We start from the raw sequence: 8,487 nt of genomic DNA, 5'->3' as shown, positions 1-8,487 counted from the left end.
TAAAATTTATAATGAATAGCTGACATGCCATGGTTTTATTTAGTTTCATGCACTCAAATAAGAATATTTGCTGTATTCATCATATGGAGTTTCTATATCTGAGCCTCAGGAGTGCAGTGGTTAAATAAGTGACTTTTGTAGAAGAACCGAGAACACTTTGACTTAGAGACTTCTTAAACTGTACTTTAACCCACAGTCTAAATCAAGTGCACTCGCTCCCAGCAACCCTTTGTCTTTGGCTTTCTCTCTGTAAGTGTCTAGGAATGTGACCACTGAATCGGCAGGGTGAAACCGTGCAAATCAGCTTTAACCGTCAGGACCAAGAGTAGACCCCCAGACAAGGGGACAGAAAGGGGTCTTGGTCGGTTGATTATCATAAGAATCAAATCGCTGGGGATAAAAATCTCCTTTGAATAAATTACTGCTTCAATAGGAGGCGCGACTGCCAAATAGACAACTCTGTCAGAGGCCGCTGCATGCTCTTGTTTTTTTCGTCAGTCGTCTGAGTCCCCTTTTCTACAAGTTCAGACTCTTAATGTATTCTCTGTCTCAAATTCCATCGATGTCCATCGCGTGTTGTCCTTTCTCCAGATTTGGATAGCACGCGAACGCCGCAGTTACCAGGGCACCGGGGCATACAGGCCTCGAACCCTTCGTGAAAGGCAACCCGTCGAGAAATAATGAGTTCGAGATAATGCGCCTAAGCATCGTGTCCTCCAGAGATGCTGTGAGAATCAGACACTGCTCAGTGATGGCACGTCCCAGGGTTCCCAGCCGGCATTTCAACGTTGATTCAACGTTGAAACAACGTCAGGTACCATGGTTGAATCAACGTTGAAAAACCTTTCGATTTTGCAAATTGGATCAACGTTGAAATCACGACGTTGATTCACCGTTGAAATCGTGACGTTGATGTACGGTTGAAATCACGACGCTGATTCACCGTTGAAATCGTGACGTTGATGTACGGTTGAAATCACGACGCTGATTCACCGTTGAAATCCCGACGTTGAATCAACGTTGAATAACCTTTCGATTTTGCAAATTGGATCAACGTTGAAATCACGACGTGGATTCACCGTTGAAATCGCGACGCTGTTTCACCGTCTTACCTGCATTACGGGTGAATTAGGGTCGTGCTGCACACCTGGGATGAAAGCTGAATGAGGTGTTGATTTTGAAAAGTTAATCCGCGTTGATAACACGACGTTGTTTCCCCGTCGTACCTTGCACCGTGTATAAATACACCTAGATCCTAGTTGGCATTTAGATCAACACGGTACATGCAAGGCTAAAAATCTAATGACTGGCAGCAATGGCTTTACAAACAACTTCAATAAACTACCACATGCTCAAAATTGTCAAACAGCAGTTTAATTTTGGAAACATACTGTATAAAACAGATGAAAATAATCCCACACTTTATTATGCAGAGTATGCATGGAGGTAATGCTAAAAACAGGTAGAAGAACAATCCAAATACAATAATATTTAAAGGTTTTTGTAAAATAATTTGGCACATAAATGCATATTTTTTTGCAGCACTTACAAGACAAACCCTTGTACCTTTATGACTGAAACCAGTGGATCTTTTATTTTGGTGGAAAACTACAGTTTCTGTCAAAAACATGTTTGAGTAATGTGTTTCATTACAAGAGTTGTGTACATTTGTGCAGTGAAAATGTGTTGAACAGTTCGAGAAGGGAACCTTCCACCAGTTGATTTCTAATGGGAACCCCCCGGACTGTGTTTTCTTTACTGTGGGGAATGCAGAATGAGATTTCTACTGCAGGGCACTCTAAAATGTTAGAACCAGCAGCCTTAGTGTATACAGTGTGGTTGTGCTTCGGGTGATCCTTGAAAGTGTCCCAGCGCTAGGTCCTTTCTGATGCCGTCCCCTCCACTCTCTCCCACTTGTGCACTTTCTGTACCGTCCTGTATAAACATTTACATTTCATCATTTAACAGACGATTTTATCCAAAGCGACTTACAAATGAGAACAACAGAAGCAGTCAGGTGTACAAGCGAACAACAACAGGATACAAGTGCTATGACAAGTCTCAGTTAGTCTAGTACAGAACACATAGCCAGGTTTTTTTTTTTTTTATATATATATATGAAAGACAAGAAAAGAAGGAAAAGTGCTAGCATTAGTTGATTAAGTTCTGGTGAAAAAGATGAGTCTTAAGATGTTTCTTGAAAATGAGTAAAGACTTAGCAGTTCGGATTGAGATTGGGAGGTGATTCCACCAGCTGGGTACAGTCCAGGAAAAGGACCGTGAGAGTGATTGTGAACTTCTTTGGGATGGCACCACAAGGCGTCGTTCACTTGCAGAGGGCAAACTTCTGGAGGGAACATAAGATTTAACCAGTTTGTTTAGGTATGTCCACAATGTTTGACAATAACTTTGATATTGTGAAATATATTTAACTGAAAACTGAATGCAAAATAAATCACACAATATTTTCACTTTACAGTTCAGTAACAGTGATGTTGGAAACAAAGTGGACAACACTATTCATTAAGCACTTATTTAATGTATTCAGATGAAAATGTACAATATTAACAAATTATTCACAAGCAGTGTTTTCAGAGCCCCCAGTTACACTGTTTTAATCAGAACACTAACATTACAGTGTAGTAAAATAAGTCAAATCAAATTCAGTACGTTTTTATTAAACGAAGCACAATCAAAACCTATCACAAAAGGTCAAAGCATCTCTAGCAGAAGTGACAGTGCAATGTAGCAGAAGAACAATTTCTTACCAATGTTTCAAGAACAAGCTGGATCCTTGATGACTCTACAAGGGGAAAGAAGAAATGGTTTACTGAAAAGTTCTTAAAAAGCAGGATTTCATTTTATACCATTTCTTTAACCCAATGGTTCTCAAACTTTTATATCAAGTACCGCTTCAGAAAATATTTGTTATTAAATATTATGTTGCACCATAATGACCAACATTACATTTCAGCAGCGTAGTTGGCCAAACTATTCAGCTACAGGTCTACAGTTAAAAAATGAGGCAGTTTAATTCTAATAAGAATATTAATTGTTGTCAGACATTTTACCATGGTAAATACAGTTTGAACATTAACACTACAACTGTGCTTACATACACAGGTAAATGAAAAAAAAAGTTTAAATTAAAATGTAATTTTAAATGTAATTATGTAACAAAAGTTACAAAACTGTACTGTACTTTCACTCTAACATACTTAAATGTGCAAAAAAAAAAACTTACTCAAAGATTAAGTTAAAATATATTAACATTAATTAGTTTAATTTAGTGATTCACCTGCATAACAACTAGAGGGGGCCTGACACTTTGAGAACCATGGCTTTAAACAATCCTTTTATTTATTTATTCATTTTCATTAATTCATTAAAATTATATTATTTAAATACCGACATTTGCACTTATATGTTGCAGAAAACACTTTGAAACTATTATAAGAATACAAACATATATAACACACCTAATGCATGGGATTCATATCAGGAAAATATGGGAAAATCTCTAAAAGACAGACATTAACACATAACCTACCAGCAACACATTGGGTGAGCATCTAACTTGATCATCTGTGATAAAGCAATGCAAAAATAGACACACGGGTATTTATTTATCTGCAGGTTACATGTCCTTTAAACTACCCATTTGTAAACTCTGGTAATACTTTACTATTTTCAAAAGATAATAAAGATAAAGTTAGCGATTTTCTTACCTCATTTTGCCAGGATGTTTTCAGGACCTCGCAGAACACCTGACCCTTCTTGTGTTCACAGTTTTTGTTCTCCATTGACATGTCACGACTCAAATTCGCTCAAAATAAATAAAAAATGTACAGGCAAATATGAAATAATTCGGGACCGACCGAGCAGTAAATTATAACGAGCAGCAGCTCACAGTTAGCCGCCTCACTCACAGAAAGACGACAATAACGGTCATATTTTTAAATGTAGAAAAGCGCGAACCGATTCATTGTCCAGTTTCCTGAATGACAGCCAGATTAACCAATCATGATAGAAGTAATAAAATAAAACTACCAATGGGAGTTGTTTCAGTGTGATAAAGCAGCGAAATGTATAGTTTTATTGTTGTTAATGATGATAATATTTAACATATACCTTTAGATTTTAGAATAGGTATCATGACTAAAATATTTTTAAATGCTATTAAAATAATAATTAATTTAAATAATTTAATATAAATAATTTAAAAGCTTGTTAACCTTTTTCTACCATTTAGCATTAAACATTTTTAACGTTGTTTCATTAAAACAACTGACCTTATTTCAACCATATTTCAATGTTGAAAGTTGGTCATGTGCTGGAAGTTTTTCAACAGTTCATCTTTAAACGTTGAATCAACGTTGTTTCAACGTTGAAACCACAACTGACCTTATTTCAACCATATTTCAACTTTGAAAGTTGGTCATGTGCTGGATGTTTTTCAACCATTCAGCTTTAAACGTTGAATCAACGTTGTTTCAACGTTGAAACCACAACTGACCTAATTTCAACCATATTTCAACGTTGAAGGTCGGTCATGTGCCGGCTGGGTTATTATCAATTATCGACCAACAACATGTTTCCACTAGTCCATTGCTTTAACACATCTCCGTCTTTTCCCAAGGGATTCTCCAACACGTTTTTATCACTAGGAGGATATCCTTATAAATAAACACTTTGTCACTTTTAGACCTCAGGCTTTAGGACAGTGGTGGTGAACATGGAAGGACAAGTGAAAGTAAAGCAGATTTTGTTTCTCCTCCCAGTGAGTAGGCCTAATTAAATAGGCTGCGAGTCAAGCACATATACATTTAAGTATATTTCTATATGTATAAATATTATAATGACGTTTTAAATACTAATTATTCGCATTATTATGTGCCCACTTGTGTGCTTGAGACGCTGCCAGGGCGAAATGACTGATATTCAAAGACTGCACCGTGCGCTCCAGGAGTCAGGCTGCTGAGATTAATTCTTAGTAAGAACACGTGCTTTCTAAGAAGGCGTTTGACCAACTCAGCACCACGATTTTCGGCCACGAAAGTGTGCTAAGGCTCCCGAAGCGATTATGTGCAGTACAACTCATGACAAGGATTGTATTGCATGGGCTGAGCTATTGGCCTTTTCACATTTGGCCTCTTACAGTAAAACGTTCAGGGGAACACACTGTCCCTTGGCCCAGGAGCCATCCCGCTATCCAGTCAATAATTTTCTGTACAGTTTTTATCCTCCAAATGATAACCATCTGTAAGTGCATCACATTTGTATGCAACAATAGACTAAGGGTGGTTCTGCTGATTCTTAACAGCTCAGGTGTAAGTTTTTGTCACGTGAATTCAGCGTTAAGAGGTAGCCTAAAATTCCATTCTCAAATATGTTTAGAAGTGAAGACATTACATAATCGTTTTATTAGGATAGGGTGGAAGTAAGGTTAGTCCACACACGTGAATGTTTGAAGGAGTGTGTGTGTGAGTGTTTATTAGAGGGAATACGTGTACAAAGACTATATAAAAAAATATTTTTTGAGGTGATGTACGTGCTGACGTAGACGCACGGGCTGTACTTTTTAAGGTCTGGTTTTGAATAGGGACGCTTGTCGGTTCAGAACCCGGTTCGTGATAAGCAACTTAAATGTCATCTTTTGTTCCCATAAATCCAACTGATTATAAGTACTCAGCAGAGGAGCGTGCGCATCTTCTTGTACTGGTTAATTGCAAAAAATGCATAAAATAAAATAAATAAATGGCCATTTTTCATACCATTTTGGAAATGTTCCCTTGAATAAGTACTCTCAACTGAACATTTTTAATCAATAAGCTTTTGTTTCCTTTCAGGGAAGATAACACTAACATATAGGCACTGGCTGGTTAAATTGATCCACATCTATTTGTACTTGAACATAAACAAGGTTTAGCGAATATAATTTTCCTGGTTATTGGAAACCGTAAAAACTGTTTTCTCAATGACAAATCCCTAAGCCTGGTCTAAATGAAAAACAAAAATGGCGTTCTGACATCTCCCACGCACCGCCTGACAGGGTTTGCAATTAACACTAATTTGCATATGCAAATTATCTGGAAATTCGTTTTGACTACAAAATGGGTTTGAGTGAAGCTGCAGACGACTCCGAGATTAAATGCACAACTTTATGCCACTGTAATTTAGGCTTGAAATGATGAGAGAATATTTATTTGAAGCTGATTAAAACCATTGTTCTTAGTCTGGCGCCAGTTATGTTCTCAGTAACACATTTTAGGTGTTCATTCTGCAATGGAATATAGTTTACACTTCTGAACTACTTTCAGTGATAGAACCTTATGCTGTAGCCTTTTGCTTAAGTAGCTTGTTCCAAAAAGTCTGGGACTTTAATTCAGCATTTATTTCAAACAGTGTTGAAGCATCTTGCTCATCAGCAGCCATTCGTTGGGCAGATCGACTGCTGAATTAATTGCTTGACTGGTTTGTGAGAGTTTATTAAGTTTCTACCATTGAAACCACAATAAGCCTACTCTACATTGTACGAAATGGTTTAATTTTCAAGTTAAATAAGTCAAATGTATTGTACATTAAATGGAACTATAAAGCACAGTCTATTTATTTATTTATTTACTATTTATTTTTTGCAGGCTGTATAAGACAGTCACAATATTTATTGTATTACGAACAGATTACGTATTTAGAATTTGTTGCAGTGTATATAAATTAAATAAATCCATGTTTGTCTTGTTCATTTGATGAAATGTTAATCAAACGTGCCTAAACGCATACCGGATGTCGTGAAATTATTCCCTTGTTATAATGTGGAAAAGGAGCAGCTTGTGTGAAAGAAATTCCAACAGTCAATGTGACCTCTGCCATTACGGTAGCTAATTATGAATTTATCATATCAAAAACGGCAGTTTACCTGTAAGAATTTGGTTTATTTGGATTATGAGTTAACGAATTTATTTTGCAATTAACGAAATTATTTAAGTAAATCCAGATGATCTGACCACTGAAACAGTGCCAACTTTTATCTTGGCCCACGTAGGTGTCGTTGTATGTTTGTATTTGATTGTTTTACCGAGGTCATTATTTAAAGCAATATAGAGAAATATATATATCTCAACAGAGGGACAAGACTTTGCGATATTATGTGTGTCGCTTTTTGTTTCAATAAAATGTATATTTTTCTGCCATAGCTTACCTTTTCATAAGCAACAAATTGTTGCTTTTGTTATTGCAAAAGTGCAATAAATCAATCATTACTTCTATGATAAATACTTAGGGTGAAATTTGAGGGATAATCTTATCAGCACCTTCAATTGTCGTCTCCCATCTATTATAGTGCTATAATATTTACAATAATTTGAGTATTTATTCTCCAACAGCAGACTGAGGATGAATGGACGCCGTTGAAAAACATCCACCCTGACTATTCCCTTTCTGACTTAAAAAAAGAAGGAAATAGAGTTGACTCGGTGACTTGTTTGTCCAATCCTTCTCTTTTATGGGATGAAGGAAAACACTGAAAGAGGAAAAAGAGATGCAGGGGGCAACAGGGCTTATCATCTTTCTCATTGAGTCTAACAACAGGACGCTGAAATATCAGCATGGTTCTCTTATAGTGGGTAAAATAAGTGTATTGAATCAGGAGGACCTGGTCAGACTACAAAAAATAACCCAGCCGTTAACAAAACGTGCTTAACTCCACAGCCAGACATATGGGCTATACATGTAATGAAGAATTGAGTTTAGATAGTTCCATACTCTTAACCTGATTCCACCATTTAATAATTTGTTCTTATTTGTTTGTTGTGTAGTTTTGTTGTTCACCACACCGATGGCAGTTAGGACTAAATAATTCTGCTCAATTATTTCGCTTGACCTGGAACAAGAAACTATAGTATGATTACTTGTGACTTTGCTTATGTATAAAATCTATTCTATTCTGTTCTACTGGAGTAGTTTCTGACTAAGCTTGCCGCTCTAACTTTCTGTCGCTGTCCGTGAAACAGTGCTGAAGTTAGTCCTATAACAAGTCATTTCAATTTCGTCTAATCCTATAATATAAAATATTTTGTCAAATAATAAAAAATAAAATTAAAAAATAAAATAAAAACGTATAAATGGTTTTATTCAAGTATAACTGAATCAACCTTAGATTACAATAATGAAAAACATTTATGTTAACATTTAACCATGTTTAGTTTCACGGTTCACCGATAGTAGGCTACATATAGTCTTTTGAAGACTTTTATTTTCGGTTTATAACCTAATGGAATTTCAAGTCGTCACCGACTTTGCATTTGAATTTCTACTTTTTACAGTGAGACGTAACACGTGGTGCTCTCATCTGTGGGCCTGAAGTCGTGAAATATTTCGTAAATAACGTCACTGTTTATATCTCAGATTACAGTAGAAGACTTAAATGTAAATAATGTCACTTTGGACCATGTATATAAAATACACACAATAATTAGGTAGAAAAAG

Source organism: Carassius auratus, chromosome 41 (assembly GCF_003368295.1).
Source record: "Carassius auratus strain Wakin chromosome 41, ASM336829v1, whole genome shotgun sequence".
In the NCBI taxonomy this organism is placed as follows: Eukaryota; Metazoa; Chordata; class Actinopteri; order Cypriniformes; family Cyprinidae; genus Carassius; species Carassius auratus.
The sequence above is the reverse complement of the archived record's forward strand: the minus strand, read 5'-3'. Positions refer to the sequence as shown.